This window comes from Vicia villosa, linkage group LG3 (assembly GCF_029867415.1).
Source record: "Vicia villosa cultivar HV-30 ecotype Madison, WI linkage group LG3, Vvil1.0, whole genome shotgun sequence".
Classification (NCBI taxonomy): Eukaryota; Viridiplantae; Streptophyta; class Magnoliopsida; order Fabales; family Fabaceae; genus Vicia; species Vicia villosa.
In genome coordinates, this window is record NC_081182.1 from 83,630,604 (window position 1) to 83,648,519 (window position 17,916).

A 17,916-nucleotide genomic window follows, 5' to 3' on the forward strand; every position below is an offset into this window, starting at 1 on the left:
GAAACGTGTGTCCCCAGACTATTTCACGACGGTTGCCAAAACCGTCGTACCAACCGTCGTTCAAGTTCACGACAGGTTGGAACTGACATAAATTGGAGATGGCGACAGTTCAATACCGTCGTGAATATCTTTTTTAAGTTGTTTTTATTGTTAATTGTGACGGTGTAAAACTGTCATGAATGTGATATCAAAAAGATAGACAAAAGATAGACAAAAGATAGACAACAAAAAGAAATAAATGGTTCACTATTTACTAACTTTGTACTACTACTGGTTCCCAAGAGCACAGGGCTATCTCCATTTGAAAGCTGAAGAACAATTATACTCTTAATTCAGCCTGAAACAACAATAACTGAAGAACACTAAATAGAAAATTGGGTTTAAATAAGAAACCACTAAAAATGAAAAGCGAGAAAAAATAATCGGATTCTAGCGAGAAAACCTTTCTTCTCAAGAGTGCGAGTGACGAGGGTTTTGAGGTCCATCATCTCTCTCGTGTAATCATCCATCGCTTTCAATTTCTTGTTTTAATTTCCAGATGAGAAGCATCATTAACGATGGTTAGGTTTTGGTGAGGGAGGCACGTGAGAATCGCTTCTCAAATATTTCGTTTGTGGTGTTCAGAATGAGAAGGTGAGGGTGAAATTGACAACGGTGAAATCGTTGGGGTGAAATTGTTGGAGGTGAAATCAAAGAGGTTTGAGATTGTGACGGCGAGGGAGTACGTTTGAGTACTCGGTTTGTGACTTTTGATTTCATGAGATCGAGGGTGAGTTAGAGTTCTTAATTCGTTCGTGAGGTTGAGGGTTTGGGTGAGAACGATAGCGTATAAGCTGGATAGAACAATATTAAAAAATTGGGTTTTTTTTATTTGGTAAAATATAAATAAAAAAGATGTTTTTTATATGTTAGAACATGAAATAAAAAAGTGCATAATTTTATTTAGGCGCGGCGGGTGTTTTACTGTCGTGATATGAGTTTTAGGACGGTTAATTTTACCGTCGTGACATAGCTTTTGGCGATGATGAAAGGTTAGGGGCGCGACGGGTGTTTTACCGTTGTGAAATGAGTTTTTCGGCTGTTAATTTTATCGTGATGAGAGGTTAAGGGGGGCGACGATTGTTTTACCGTCGTAATAACAATATTAGGGCGGTTAATTTTACCGTTGTGACATGAATTTTAGGGACGGTTGGTGTCAACCGTCGTAATCATTGTCTCTATATGCCAATTACGACAGTTATCAAGCAACTGTCGCAATTTTTGTGTCGCAAAACACTAATTTTCTTGTAGTGTTTCTTTTGTGTATAGCAAAATTTTCATATAACATATTGTTTTAATTTATAGAGCACACTGGTTGTTGCTTGCTATCAACCCTATAAGAGAAGTGGTGTATTATCTGAATTCGGTAAATGGTGACTGGACCAATTATCCGGCTATGAAGGAAATCATTGATTTGTAAGTGGTATCGTTCTAAATATTCGTGTATATTTAATTATTTGTGAGATTGATCTAAACATATGCTTTTATATATTTGTTAGATCAATACAAGTGTTCCGAAGTCAACGAGACGCACAGGTATCCCGGACTAAATCAAACAACATTACTTGGATCAAAGTGCAGGTACATTATTTTTCACAATTTTGCTTATAATATTTATGCTACTTGATAAAATAAGACAACTATAAAATCTTATTTGTTTTTCTATGTAGTGTCCGATACAGCGGAACAGTTCAGATTGCGGATACTATGTTTTGAGGTTTATGAAAGAAATCCTTCAGGCGAATCAATTAGAGATTCCGCTCACGGTATGAATTTATAACTTAAGATAATTTCTTATAATTTATTACATTTAACTAAATCATTCATATTATGTTTTTGTTCTGTAGTACTTTGACGAATTCTGTGCTGCTTCTTACACGAGACTTAAGTTGGAAGAAATCAAAGAGGATTTGTGTCAATTTTATATTCAGCAACTATTCATGTAGGATTTGTGTCGATTTGAAGTATAATATTGTTGATGTTACTGATTTAGTTTGTAATGATGTATATATATATAATTTTGGATATTATAATGGTATTATATTAGTATATATATATATTGTCCTACCTATGGTTGAAAATATATCGTCGAAAATATATTACAGGTCGAAAATATTACAGGTTGAAATATATATTATAGGTCGAAAATATTACAGGTCGAACTGGGAGGCTTAAATTAGAGACTGCACTTTAAAATACCTCATTTAGCTACGACAACGCTTTTAAAAAGCGCTCTTAAAGGGCCACCTACTAAAGTGCTTTTTAGTAAAAGCGCTGGCATAGATTAAAAAAAAAGCATAAAAAAAAAAACGCAACCTACGAAAGCGCTTTTGGAAAAGTGTCTTATAGGGGGGCTACCAGAGCGCTTTTTCCAGAAAAGCGCTCTTATAGGGGGGATACCAGAGCGCTTTTCTGGAAAAAGTGCTCTTATAGGGGGGGCTACCAGAGCGCTTTTCTGGAAAAGCGCTCTTATAGGGGGGCTATCAGAGCGCTTTTAAAAGCGCTTTCGTTACCTACGCCAGCGCTGGCTTTGGCAGCGCTTTAAAGCGCTTTTAAAGCCCAAAATAAGCGCTTTTAAAGCCCTTCCGTGTTGTAGTGTTTAATCATATTTGTTCTTTCGTGTCAAAGAGAAAAATAAAAAATGGGAGACTCATTGGATCAGTTGGCTTATCTTAATAATTTGACGGAAGCAAGAGAACATCAATCGTGCTATCAAAATCATATTCCACTTGCAATTTGCAATATTTGTTCTTCAAATTTTCATGGTAATGATGCATGTCCTATGTTATTAGATACTAATTTTTGTGGTGAGGCCCAAATGGTAGGGGATCTTCAAGGACAATACTCATATATTGAAGAGCAGCGTATTTGGCCATATCAACAATTTCAACAAAATGCATCATTAAAAGTTGACACACAATCATATTTGGAAGAAATTATCAAGCAAATGGTTGAAAATAATAAGCGAATGACTGAAAATAATTTTCAATTTCAACAACATATGCAATCTATGTTTCCAGTTAAAAAAGTCCAAGGTGAACAAATAATCTCAAGCGTCCATCAAATTCAAGAGAACGTGATGTTTCATGATGATGTACAACCTGTTGCATCATTAGAGTTAACACGGTGTGATACCAGTCTTGATGAATTTCCAGGCGAGCCCATTAAATCAGTGTTTGTTTCATATGATGAACTCATAGTAAGAAACAAAAATTCAAGTGAATGCATGAAAGATATTATGCCACAAATTTCTTGAAATCTGATTTGGATGAATTATATACTTCTCTTGAAGTAGATAACTCTCTTGATATTTTTGCTTGTGAATGTGGTGTTTGTAATGTTTGTCTTGAGATCAGTGCAGTCATTTTAGGTGAAGATAGTTTGATGTCGACAACCACTTGTGCAGAAATTCTAGCCAATTCAACAACTCTTGAATTTGACACAAAAAATGTGGATTTTTGCCATAAGCAACCATTGTCCATAGCAGAATTTTTTTTGGTGGAAACTCTAATTAAGTCAAACAACATGGAGTTATCTTTCACCATTTGTGCATCTCTTCCACCTATTTTATCTTACTCACAAGCTAAATATGGATTTTGTATTTTTCATACTTTTGTTATTGCAGGTTTATCATATGTGTAGACTATTCCTCCTAAGCCACCAGATTTTTTACTAATATCCAAGTTCACTTGCTATTCACTTTTTCCTATTTCATGTGTTCGTAGTGCAGAAAGGCCTCCACCAAAATCACTAGACATGAAAGCTACATTTCACCTTAACCCCTCGGGTGTGTTCTTTCCTTTCTCTCACTCTTCTTTTATATTAATGTTCTTTCATTGAGGACAATGCATGTTTTAGGTGTGGGGGAGGGAATAATTTATTTTCTTTGTTTTTTTATATTTTTTTTGTGTCCTTTGTTTTCGTTCTTAAAAAAAAAAGCATCTTTTTGAAAGTTTTGGGCTATAGATTAATATGAGGTTAGTTGTGGAGACTTGGGAAAAGTTCACAAGACCGGTATCGTCTTAACACCGTAAGTCTCCTGCATATGGAAATTAATTTGAATACTTACTATGACATAGCCTTGAATTCTCATTCTCTAATAGCTCTTGAGTAGTTTATCTCTGCAGTCGGCACCATCTCACACATGCTCTACGTATGAGTGATCCAAGTTTTATTTGGAAAAAAAAAGAAACAAAAGGAATGCACCTTCTAAGTTTGGTGACCCTCACCCGGTCATTTAACCCAACGGTTGTAGAACCTACAAAAAATATTATTTCAAGACCCGTTGCTAGTTGGTTCTGAGGTTTCTGGTGCTGATTTTGGTAGGGTGGATTACGGTCCGATCCCCCGCAACTACAATTGGGGAATAAAAAGGGTTATAGCACTTACGTACCAGAACCCCATGCAAAATGTAACACCCGGAAATTCGATTATTAGCTTAATCTAGACGTTCGGAGTGTTTAGTGAATTTTTCGTATTTTGATACGATTTAGTCGGTATTAGTTCGGGATAGCGGATCGATATTTAATCAAGAGTTTTGATATTTTCAGTATTAGAAATATTATTGGAATAATATTTGAAGTTTTGGGAATTTTCTGAGTAATTAAGATTAGACCGGAAATATGATATATTGGTTAAATTTAGATTGTCAGTGTTATTTTAAGAAGGGTATATTTGGAATTATTAAATTGAAGTCGGATAGTCGGAAAATAATATTAACGATAATATTATTTATAAGTCGGAATTATTATATTGATGAATTATTATTATAAGTGATATTTTGGTTATTGTGTTATAACTCTTATTGGGCCTAAATTGATTTTGGAGGGTATTAAATAAAGAAGAGTTATTAACCACTAAGCCCAATTGGTTATATATTAGGGTTTTACATATTTAGAAAGAGGAGAGTGGTCATAATGAAGAAAAAGAATAGAAGAGAAAGAGGCAAGTCTTGGAGAAGAAGAAGAAGCAGCTTGGAGATTTCTACCCATGGTATCAATTGAAGATGGAATTAGAGACTCATTGAATTGCTTCCATTGATAAGGTAAGGGTGAGATTCTCTTCCTATAATAGGGCTCATGAACAATTGTATGTGGGTTAGGTTGAAATCCCCAAATTTTTTTATGATTTTGGAATTGGTATTTGTTATACTTTAGAGAGGATGAATAATTAACAAGTGATACTTCCATTACATTACTGCACAGTAGCGTATGAAATTGTTTTCTCCCACTTTAGCACTGTAGCGCTATATATATATATATATATATATATATATATATATATATATATATATATATATATATATATATATATATATATATATATATATATATATATATTTATTGAGAATAAGTAGTAAACCACTATAATTAATCCAAATAATTGCATTTGGTAGTAAATATTTTAATAAGGTGATAGTGTAGATAAATGGCACTCTATGTGGGACCGCCACACCCACCTTGTTTTCTTATTTCCTGTGTATGTGTATGTATCTCTAGTTGTGTTTGCTTTTATTTTTATGGCAAGTGGTAGTAACATGATATAAAACAAAATCATGATAGATGACATGAAATAGGTAGTAGTAGTACCACTTGTATATCTTGATATGAAAATTGATGATATATCCCATTTGATTTATTCCTGTAGCACATGATAGGCATTTGGAGATTAAAATGAAACTGTAATGCCTTTTTGCCTTGGAATCCAACGAAATTGGAATGTAATACTTCTTGTCCCGGTAGCGGAATTAACATTGAAATGGTGATATATATTAAGCCCTGCAGCGTGAATTCTACAGCAAGAACAGAAATGAATTAAATGGATTTTGAACACTCATTGTATGCTGTAGTGAAATTAGTGTTATATATATATATATATATATATATATATATATATATATATATATATATATATATATATATATATAGAGAGAGAGTTTAATGGTGATGCACTGACAGTGTTATTATCACACTGTCAGTGCATCACCATTAAACTCTCTCTATATATATATATATATATATATATATATATATATATATATATATATATATATATATATATATATATATATATAAAGTGAGATAGAAACATAATGGTAATTGTTGAGATAGTGTGATAATAATAATAAAAAAAATAAGTATGTAACAGTAGGAATTATGGAACATAATGAAATGCAAAACAGTCCCGTTGACTGAAATAGCCGAATTAAGCGGTATAATTAGTTGATGAAAATTGACGTAGTAGCTAAGTTTAATTAGTACATTAACGTGGTGGTGTTATTTTGTCGGAATTGTGATATTAATTGGTCAATTAATTAATGATTGAATTAATGTCCAATAAGTTTATCTAATTGGAGTAAACTTGAATTTAGATAAATCATTCGGTTTGTCGGTAAATATCGGTATCTTAAGAATATGACCGTAATCATGCTTTGGGATTTAGTAAATAACATAGAAATTATGGTATGATAGTAAATAGTGAATTTAACTGAATCAATCGGATAATCGATGAAGTAATTGAATTGTGTCCGATTAACCCGCTTCGAATTATGCTTTTAGTGACTTGGGAGTGTAACCCGAAAATTCGTAAAGTCATGAATATCAAGGATTTAACCGAAACTTAGATAACCGGTAGTGACGTAGGATATATATATATAATTAATTAGAGAATATTAGGTGAATGATTTTGGTTTGTTGATAGTGGGTTAGTGAGTTGATTAAACGACTAATTTATAGAGAATTATGAGACTAATGTGAATTGGCTCAATGTGTTGATTTGTTGTGATATACCGAAACATAATGATGTTGTGATGATTTTGTTAATGTGTGAAATTATATGTTTGTCGTGATGTGTCGAAGCATGACGATGTTGGCGATGAATTGTAATACGTGATGTTATATATATTTGTGATGATGATTTTGTGACTAAATGAAGGTGAAATATTATGGTGATGTGAATTACCTCGAATAAATGGTAATGTGATTGTGATATAGGCCTATGCCTCGTGACGATATGTGATTTTGATGAGTATGTTGTGTTGTTTTGTTTGTCGAGTCACATTCCATATGCATACTCTGTGACGGCCTGAAAACTATGGCAAACATGACGGCCTGAAAACTATGGCAAACATGACGGGCCAAATGGCAATTAGTGACGGGGGCTGAAGCTCCGATTGGTACCACATGCATATACATGAGTCATGTCCCATGTGTCTTATGTGATTCATAATTGTGGCGTTTTGTGACTGTATCGTGACTGTATTCCGTGACTTGTTAAATGATGAATGTATGTGAGAATGTGAATTGATGATTTTGTGAATAGTATGAGGATGTCAATACTTGCGAATGTGATTAACTGAACATGTCTTATGTGACTTATATGTGATGTATCGTGAATTAGCTTGCAAAGTAAACACTACAACACGGAAGACAAACAAAAGCGCTTTTTTTGGCCTTTAACAGCGCTTTAAAGCGCTGCCAAAGCCAGCGTAGGCTACGAAAGCGCTTTTAAAAGCGCTCTGGTAGACCCCCCTATAAGAGCGCTTTTTCCAGAAAAAGCGCTCTGGTTGACCCCCCTATAAGAGCGCTTTTTACAGAAAGCGCTCTGGTAGACCCCCTTATAAGAGCACTTTTTCTGAAAAAAACGCTCTGGTAGACCCCTTATAAGAGCGCTTTTGCTGGAAAAAGCGCTCTGGTAGCCCCCCTACTAGAGCGCTTTTCCAAAAGCGCTTTGGTAGGTTGCGTTTTTTTTCTTCTTTTTTTCTATTTTTTTAATCTTTGGCAGCGCTTTTTGTAACAAAGCGCTTTCGTATGTGGACCTTTAAGAGCGCTTTTTAAAAGCGCTGTCGTTGCTAAATGAGATATTTTAAAGTGCAGCCTATAATATCAGCCTCCCAGATCGACCTGTAATATTTTCGACCTGTAATATATTTTCAACCTGTAATATTTTCGACCTGTAATATATTTTCGACGATATATTTTCAACCATAGGTAGGAGTATATATATACTAATATAATACCATTATAATATCCAAAATTATATATATACATCATTATGTCAATCAAACTAAATCTCTAACATCAACAATATTATACTTCAAATATTAATTGGCAACAATATGAACAAAGTTGGCAACAATATAATACACCACTTCTCTTATAGGGTTGATAGCAAGCAACAACCAGTGTGCTCTATAAATTAAAACAATAGGTTATATAAAAATTTTGCTACGCAAAAGAAACAAAGATTAAATGAACCAAGAATGAGAAACTAACCCTACTGGTCGGGTATTATACGCCCAAAGAATCAGACTTTCTGTATTGCCGGATGACATGAATCTATCGACTAAGCGCTGTCTAACTGATTCCGGTTCCGAAGCAATTGTCATTCCGCTGCAATGGGCGGAAGACACGAAACGGAATCTGTTTGACAATGCAGTCCCGCGCAACACTCTGTCATGCAACAACCTTAAATAAAAACATTATAAACATATTAGCGGATGAGTGAATAACCGGATGTATGAGTGCATATTAGTGTATATTACCGGATGAGTGAAAAACATAATAAACATAATGTGTAAATAAATTGTTCGACTAATTAAATAATATATCGGATGAGTGAATATTACCGGATGTACGAGTGCATATTAGCGACGCCTAGTTGTTCTTGCGTAAAAATCGCTTCCACGTCATCTATTGCAATATGTGAAATGAATTCAACACCAAAGATACCTTCCTCCATATTGATTTGACGGAGAGCACCTTCCTTCAAATCGGACATATCAACAAGTGTTCCAAGCGTCGTCCGGTATCGAGGCACAAAAGCACCACCTTTTTTTGCCGCTTGCTTCGGAGGACCCTTAGGCGGTACGCTACGAACGACCTGTGTCACTTGTTGTGACTCCCGAGCAGATGCCTAAAAATCAAATAACGATCAATAAAATATAAAATCATGCAGTTTTAGATTCAAATTATATATTAACACCTTAAATGTACCTCTTTTAGTGATGCAACAGACTCCTCCTCCTGTAAAATCCCTTTGCCCTTAATTGCGGGTTTTGTAGGAGCAGTCTAAAATTAAAATGTAAAAAATAATTAACATAACGGTGCAAAATTGAAATTCGAAAACTAAATGATTCATAATGGTTTTGAATATACCTCATCACCAATGATAATGAGCTCCGAGGGCCATGCAACAAATGACCCTATTGCATCTCGCATCAATGTTGTCTCTGAGACCATGTCAGGTACCGGTAGCACCGCATCATGATCTAATACAACATCAACTGATACTTTCAGGTGTCCATCCGGGAGCGGTCTATGGTGAAGTAAATCTCCCACAGTGTTGTGCACTTTTCCCTTGCCAACTAGGCGATAAGACGATGACGATAAGTATAGTTGGCAAGAAGAAATGCCCTAAACCAATATTAAATATAAAGTCATTATCGTTAATAAAATAGAACAATTTGTAAGGAAAAGAAATTTATAATTACCTCGGGAAGTTTTCTTGGACAGTTGAAACTAGCTTTATCACTAGTTTCTTTCACCGATGCAGTATTGCACTTTTCTCTCATATACATATCTTTATCTCTTTGCAATTCAGAGACTTGTGCTTGCAATTCCTGCAATTTTTGCAACACTTCTTCATTTGAAGGATTTCTTCTCCTAGGATGCTTGTAAAAAGAGGTTGGAGTCACACCATGACCCTTACCCCTCACCCGACCGGGATACTCAGGAGCATCTAGTGCTCTACTAAGTACGCTCCTATCATCCTGGTCCTCACCGGTGGACACCGATTGCGACAAGGTCTCCTGTAATTCATTTACATTTCAATAATTATTAGTGGAGATAAAAAATCATTTATATATTAAAAAACATTTGATTTAATTACAGACACAGTATTATACTTACACATTCAGTATAAACTCTCTGAACATCGGGATCGACAACTTGATTCTTGCCCACACGAGCTTCCTTCCACAACACATGTACAGGAAGTGAAGTTTCCTCACTTTTAGTCTCCTCTAACTATGCATTGACACAAATGATAACATCGTCAAATAAACACATTTAGACAATTAATTAAAACACATTTCTATTTACTTACAATTTTATCCTCTAAGCGTGCATATCCCAAACGCCCTTTTTTGTATGGATACGCGGGTTTGGATGCTCTCGCACTATTCGTGGCACTCCTTTTCCGAAAATCTTCATCTCTTTGATTTACAAACTCAACCCAATCTTTTTCATCAATGAAGATCTCATACTTTTTTGGCCGTCCCGGTGTCTCTTCAAGAAAGTTTCCATCTTTATCCTTAAGATAGGTGTTTGTCAAAAAAGCTTTCCACCCTCTATATCTTTTTCCGGCCAAACTAAGTATGTAGCGTCTACGATCATCTGGTATCTCAAAAGTCCTCTGCAAAAAAACATACGCATAGTGTGTTAGTATAAGTAATTTAAACAATTTATCGTCAAGATAATAACAACAACCATATATGATATATACCTGAAGCTCGTCCCAAATCGTTTTTTTTTCCGCATCCAACTCTTCGCTTTTCAGATTCCATTTAGCTGCGAAGACTGGAATATGCATACGAACAAGTGTACCAATATAGCTTGTCAACTTTGCAGAATTAGGACCAATTGGTTGGTTTTCAGAATTCCATTCCAAATGGTATACTAATCCTTGGTCTCTATGTCAAATGATTTCCTTCATAATGATGATGCCTCGTGCAACTTCTTTTGCTTCAGTATCAGGTGGAGCATTTGTACCCGGAGCATCTCTTTCTTGAGCATCTCTTTCTTGTGAGTTTTCTTGTGAGTTTTCAGGTGGAGCATCTCTATCCGGAGCCATTGAACCTATATCAAACAAACTAAAGCACATTAGTACACTATTAATAAGCTAACAATCTATACAAGTCAAATGGAAGTCAAACCATGCATGTACAAGTAAATCGGAAACGAAATCGGTACAAATCAAAATAAGCGTCAAAAAAGAAAGTTGTCGGAATTGAACGAAATTTACATGGCTATGGTAAAACGTCCCCACGGACTCAAAAATAAAGTCGGTTTTCCGAAATTCAGACCCTAAGCCCGACTTTTGATTACGGGCATAAGCAAAACCGATAAAAAAACAGTCCCGAAATGTAAAGATAAGTGCATGAGCAGCTCCGGAATCGTCAAAATAGTATAGTTACATGTAAAGAAGTCGACAAACGGATACATGGTTCAAAAGTTATGTACAAAATGAGAATATGCACCAAAATTGAATAAGTACTATACTATTGAATAAAACAATCGGTACAAATTGAATAAAGCAAATTAGTCAGAATATGTATACTATTACCTTTATCACTAACGTCTCTTTCTTTTCTTGGTAGGATTGTGTTCTACGCGTCTCTTAACAACGCGGACGGTTGGATTGATCCAAATACCCTCATTATGATCATTTCTAGTACAAGATTCATTCTCATTTTGATCGTTTCTTGTACAAGATTCAATGCCAACACCAATATCACCTTGATCTTCAATGTTTTCATCAACTATTTTGTTAGATAAAAGCACTATAGACCATTTCGTACTTGTCGGATCATTGACATAGAACACTTGTTTAGCTTGAGAGGCTAGAATGAAAGGCTCATCTTTGTACCCTACCCTATTGAGATCCACTTGCAAAAATCCTGACTTATCCATTCGTATGACACTAATATTTTCAACCCACTTGCAATCAAATACAGGAATCTGAAACTTCGCGTAATCAAACACCAAAATGCACTCGATAACCCCAAAATATGACAAATTTGCAAATTTCGGATTTAAGTCATTCGCACTTGATATGTGCATTGCTTCAGCTACCAAAGTAACACCACTATTTTGCATAGTACTTTTATCATCCTGTTCTTTGGTATAAAATGTGTATCCATTAATTGCGTATGCGCTATAAGAAAGCACAATTACACTTGGACCATAGGCTAAACATCTCAACCTTTCGGTTACTGAAGCAGGATCTGAACGATACTTTGAATAAATATGATCCCTAAACCACGGTATGAAACTTCGATTGTGCTCTCGTACTATCCAACTCTCATTTCTATTTGGATTTAAATCTCGGAGAACAACCTTGTGCATTTCAACATACGGCTCAACCTCAATCTCATTGTGCAGAACATACAAGTGCGCTTGATCCCGTTCGACCATTGATACTGTCACAACTTTATTTCCAATTAGCCTGTTTCCTTCTTTTTTTTCCGACAATATGAGATTTGGGGAGTCCAATTGATTGAACATTTGACAGATATTCAGTACAAAACTCAACCGCTTCTTCAACAACGTATCGTTCGGCAATACAACCCTCCGGTCGACTTCTGTTTTTCACGTACCCTTTTAATATTTTCATATAACGTTCAGCAGGGTACATCCATCTCATATAAGCTGGTCCGCACAATTGTGTCTCTTTCACAAGATGAACGACTAGATGAACCATTATGTCAAAAAACGATGGAGGAAAATACATTTCAAGATCACATAAAGTAATAACTATCTCTTTTTGCAATGTTGGTCAGATCGCGGGATCGACCACCTTACTGCAAATTGACCTGAAGAAGAAACACAGCTTAGTTATTGCGCTTCTTACTTTTTCTGGCAGAATAGAACGTATACCTATTGGTAAAAAATGTTCCATTATAACATGGCAATCATGCGTCTTCAAACTCTTTAACTTGAGGTCTTTCATGGACACAAGTCTTCTAATATCTGAAGAGTAGCCTTCTGGAACTTTAACTTCACTGAGGAACTTACACAATGTTTTCTTCTCCTTTCTAGATAGAGTGTAAACAGCAGGTGGCAGATATGTTCGTCTTCCTTTCGTCACGGGTCCCAATTCAGTTCTCATTCCCATGTTTACCATGTCCTTCCTTATGTTAAGGTCATCCTTAGACTTTCCTTGTATATTGAGTAACGTACCTATGACGTTGTCAAATACATTTTTTTCAATATGCATAACATCTAGGAAATGTCTTACATACAACGACTTCCAATATGGAAGTTCAAAAAAATTGACTTCTTCTTCCACCCACCCTTGACAAGTGAATGTGCAAAAGGCTTGCCAAACTGAGTGCTCATATCTTTCACCTTTTCAAAAATTTGATCACCTGACAAAAAAGGCGGGGCTGTACGATGTTCGGCCTTTCCATTGAATGCTTTTCTCCACCCACGGTAGTGATGATTAGAATTTAAGAATCTACGATGGCCGAGAAAGACATTCTTCTGACAAAGCTCCAATCGTGTCGTATCGGTTTCATCTTCACAAACAGGACACGCCTTTTGACCTTTATTGTTGTACCCGGATAGATTTCCGTATGCTGGAAAATCATTAATTGTTCCAAACAACATCGCCCTCAAGTTGAAACTTTCCTTCCTATACCCATCGTAAACCTCCACACCGTTCTCCCACAAAAACATTAAATCTTCGATTAAGGGTGCCAAGTATACGTCTATGTCATTCCCTGGTTGTTTAGGCCCAGAAATTAGCATAGATAACATCATGTACTTACGCTTCATACATAGCCACGGAGGTAGGTTATAAATCATAAGAATCACAGGCCATGTGCTATGCGAGATACTTTGAATACCATGCGGGTTCATTCCATCAGTAGACAATGACAACCAAAGGTTTCTTGCTTCTTTTCCAAATTCAGGATAATCAGTATCAACTTTCATCCATTGTGGTGAGTCTGCCGGATGTTGCAACTTTCCATCAATAATTCTTTCATCTGCATGCCAAGTCAAGTGTCTTGAATCGGTCTCACTACGATACATGCGTCTAAATCTCGGAATTATAGGAAAATACCATAAGACTTTAGCAGGAGACAACTTTTTCTTATATCGAGGGGCACCACATTTAGGACACTCATTCAACGCTGCATACTCGTTTCGAAACAAAACGCAATCATTTGGACATGCATGTATCTTATCATAGCTCATGCCAATAGAGGACAACATCCTTTTGGCTTCATACGTTCGATTGGGAAGAACATTATCCTTTGGTAGCATATCTTTCATAAGGGCTAATAACTCTGTGAAACTTTTATCCGACCATCCATTGTCCGCCTTTAAGTTGTACAACTTTAACACCGCAGACAATCTTGTGAATTTTGAACAACCATCATACAACGGTTTCTCTGCATCGCTTACCAACCTCTCAAACATTTTGGGACAATCCTCAAGATCTTCTTCAAGCGCTTCTGCAATCTCTTCGACTCGATCGCAATCGTATGTGTCTGTGCAATCGTCGTTTGAAGCATACTTCCTATTACACCTCGACTCAGCATTCCCGTTACTTTTCTCACCATGCATTGTCCAACATGTATAACTTCTATCAATTCCAAACCGTAGTAAATGGGATGCCAACTTATTCCCGTCAACCTTACCCCCATAACAGCAACCCAAGCAAGGACACGACATTCGAAGCGGGTCTTCGGAGTGCGCAACCGCAAACTCAACGAATTCCCATACCCCTTTCTCGTACTCTTTCGACAATCGGTTTGAATTCATCCATGTCTTATTCATGTCTTAATTAAGCTAAACAAAAACGGTCAAACTTTCACTCTTCACAAGTAACCCCTATGGCGAATTCAATTCACAAAGTTAGTAAGTTCATCACTTAACGATTAACGAAATTGACATCAAGAATATTCCACATGTCGGAATAATGAGTATTACTTAATATAATCTAAAAATAAACTATTAGTATTCAGTCCCCTTCTATTTTTTAAGGTATTCATGGTCATTTTGGAAAATTTAAATTTTGGGATCGGCCGCTATGCATCACTATCCCCCAAGTACTTTTGGGATCAGACGCTATGCATAACTATTTGGGAATGATTACTATAATTGAAACTCTATCTACATGCCAATATGAAATAAGCAACTAATTAAAGTGCAAACGATCCATCATAGCAGTTCATTCAAATCACAACTAATTACTTTGACGAGAGAGATTCAGAAAGTATAGCAAAAGAATAACTAATTACCTTTAGAGAAATTCTGAAACTTCTGGAACCACACACCGTAAGCTAATATGATGTCTCTAGTGATATTATTTTAAAAAATCTTTAATATCCCCTGAAAAATAATCATCACCCAGATGTTATAGCAATTCTAGATACATAGTACCGCAAGGTAAATCAAAGTTTAACAACTACTTAAAAACCGGGGCAGCAACTACGCATGTCAAAACAACGTCGTGAAAACGAACACAAATCATAGTCGAGTCATACAAATGGAGAAATCAAGGTGGAGCAATTATATCTCATGAGAAAACAACAATTTAGCATGTATTTTCATAACGGGGCAGCATTGATGTCTAACGAGAAAGCACACAAAAAGTTGTCGTAAAAGCGAGCAACTACGATACCATCACACTAGCATTAAAGGCTTTAGGTGTTAAAACAATGTCAATGGTCAACATAAATATGATCAAGATAAAAGCTTCATGGAATGCTCGAAAGGTCGAGCCAAAATCGCACATGGAATGCTCGAAAGGTCGAGCCAAAATCGCACGAACATGCTACAATACTCACCAATTATCAACACAACCACATATAAAATGGGCATCAAGTAAATCGTGATTTACATTCCGAAAATGTGGAAATAACAGAAACATTCATACAATTACACAATTACGAGTAAGTTTTGAATAATTATTCCATGCTTGTATTCACCTTAACTTGTTAGTAGGCATTGTACTTTGAAATGAACATTCAAAATCAGATGTACAAACATACTGTGCACATTTGTTTTTCCTTTTACTAATATCAGAAAACTTAGGAAAATCATAGAAACAATATGGTGGATAAAACTCAGTAGCAAGGTTTGGTATCGAGGCAGTGGGAAAAGTATGAATGAAATGAAAACTAAAATAGTGGGAAGACTTTACCTGAATAGAAGCAGCAAGAAGATTTTGATTTTGACCAAGAAAAACCCTAAAATCCCACAGAACGGCGTAGCAGCGGCTAGTTGGTTTGGGAGTGAGAGTGAGACGACGACGGAGGGACGGAGGAGGGGCTGAGACCACGGCGGAGGGAGTGAGAGCGAGGAAGCAGAGAGTACGTGAGCGAGGAAGAAGAAGAAGATGTACGGAGGAGTTTTGTGTTTCTGAATAAAATAACGTGTTTTAGTTTTATGAAAATTTTAAAAAGGGCTACCAGAGCGCTTTTCAGAAGCGCTTTCATACACCCCCTTATACCAGCGCTTTATTACTAAAAGCGCTTTCGTACCCTCCCCCTATAAGAGCGCTTTCAAAAGCGCTTTCATAACCCTACCTATAAGAGCGCTTTTAAAAAGCGCTTTCATTACACACCCTATAAGAGCGCTTTTAAAAAACGCTTTCATTACCCCCACCTATAAGAGCGCTTTTCTAGCGTGATTTTTAATTTTGTTTTTAGCCAAACCTACCAAAGCGCTTTTGGGCAAAAGCGCTTTCGTAGGTGTGCTGCTAAAAGCCAAATTTGGCGTAGTGAAATGAATGAGATTTATATGTAATTGATGTGAATATGATCTATGGTGACTTGTTGTGAGACGTAAAGTATGTGATATTTGTGAATTAGTGAAAGCATGAAGTGTATAGCAATATTAATACTTGAGATGTGATGACTATATATGCCTGGATCCTAATATACAATTTATCATGCGCTCACTTATATGATTTGATATCTCACCCTTTTCTCTTGTTCGCTGTTGCCTTTATATTGGTAACGTGCAGGAATTCAAGTATGAAGATTTAGTTGTCGTTAATCGAGTCGGTTGTCGCTCTGATACGTAGCACTCGGGGGGATGATTTATGATGTTTATGATTGTTGTTGTTTATTGTTTATTATTTATCTTAGATGAATAACATGTTATTTGATTCAAAGATTGAGAATTATGATTCCTCTATATTCCAATAAAAGAAGTTACCTTGTTTTGAAGAGTATTATATACCGAGTATTTGTTTTATTGATCAAAGAAAGTGCTATGTATCCGCTAAATGCGATTAAGTGATTTGTTATGAAGTGAATATGTGACGCCTCATTTATTTGTTGAGAAATTTTTAAATACTCTAATATTTTCCGCATTATATTTGCCGGGTAGAAATGGGGTTTTACATTAGTGGTATCAGAGCAGGTCGGTCTGTCCGACCAATGTTGTCTAATTGTTGTCTATCCCTTGGTACGCGACGAGTGTGTGAACATTGTCGGTACTTCTTTGTTTTGATTTCAGGAATTGGTTTGACGATAAGTGGGGGAGAAGCCTTGCTTCTCGAAGGGGTTTTTGTTGTAAGAGATAGTCTGATATGCTGTCGACAAGCGTCGGTGCAAGCATTGTTAAAAGTTTTGGAGGTTATCTGGGTTCGAAGATGACATGAAGTTAAGAATGATTTTGAGAGACGAAATTTAGAGAGCTGCGATGTTCAGCATGATGGAGGACAACGAAGTTGTCGATGCGGGTAACCTTTGTGTGAAATTCTGATGTTTGAAAAGTGATAGAGTAATGAAGTTGCAGTGGGCTTTATGTTGGACTCGCATAAGTAACTGTCGGATGTGGTCGATGCTTGGAGTTGTGAATCACGAGTTTGAGTTGGAAACTCGAGGACGCGCGTAACTTGTAAAAAGAATTGTTGTCTCAGTGATATCAAGACTGGAATTTCGGTGAGGGAATGCACCTCTCGAGTTATAAAGAGTTTAAAGATGAGGTGTTATGCTAGAGAATGTTTGGAACATGCTTAAGTCGAAGATAAGTGAGTTTCGAAGTGGGATCTCCGTAAACGAGTCGCAGGAAATCTAGAATCATTGTGGAACTTTAAGAAATCATAACTTGAGTTCTGGATAGCCGATTTGTGTTC

At 36.1% G+C, this 17,916-nt stretch overlaps 1 long non-coding RNA gene across 1 annotated transcript; it reads right to left on the bottom strand.

The window, feature by feature from the left end:
• Positions 1–8,199: 8,199 nt before the first annotated feature.
• On the bottom strand, positions 8,200–8,717 carry LOC131656233 (uncharacterized). Its single transcript, XR_009300030.1, has 3 exons — positions 8,666–8,717; positions 8,313–8,504; positions 8,200–8,228 (listed from the first exon to the last, which is right to left on the bottom strand). It is a non-coding gene; the product is annotated as an uncharacterized LOC131656233 (long non-coding RNA).
• Between the last annotated feature and the right edge of the window lie 9,199 nt (positions 8,718–17,916).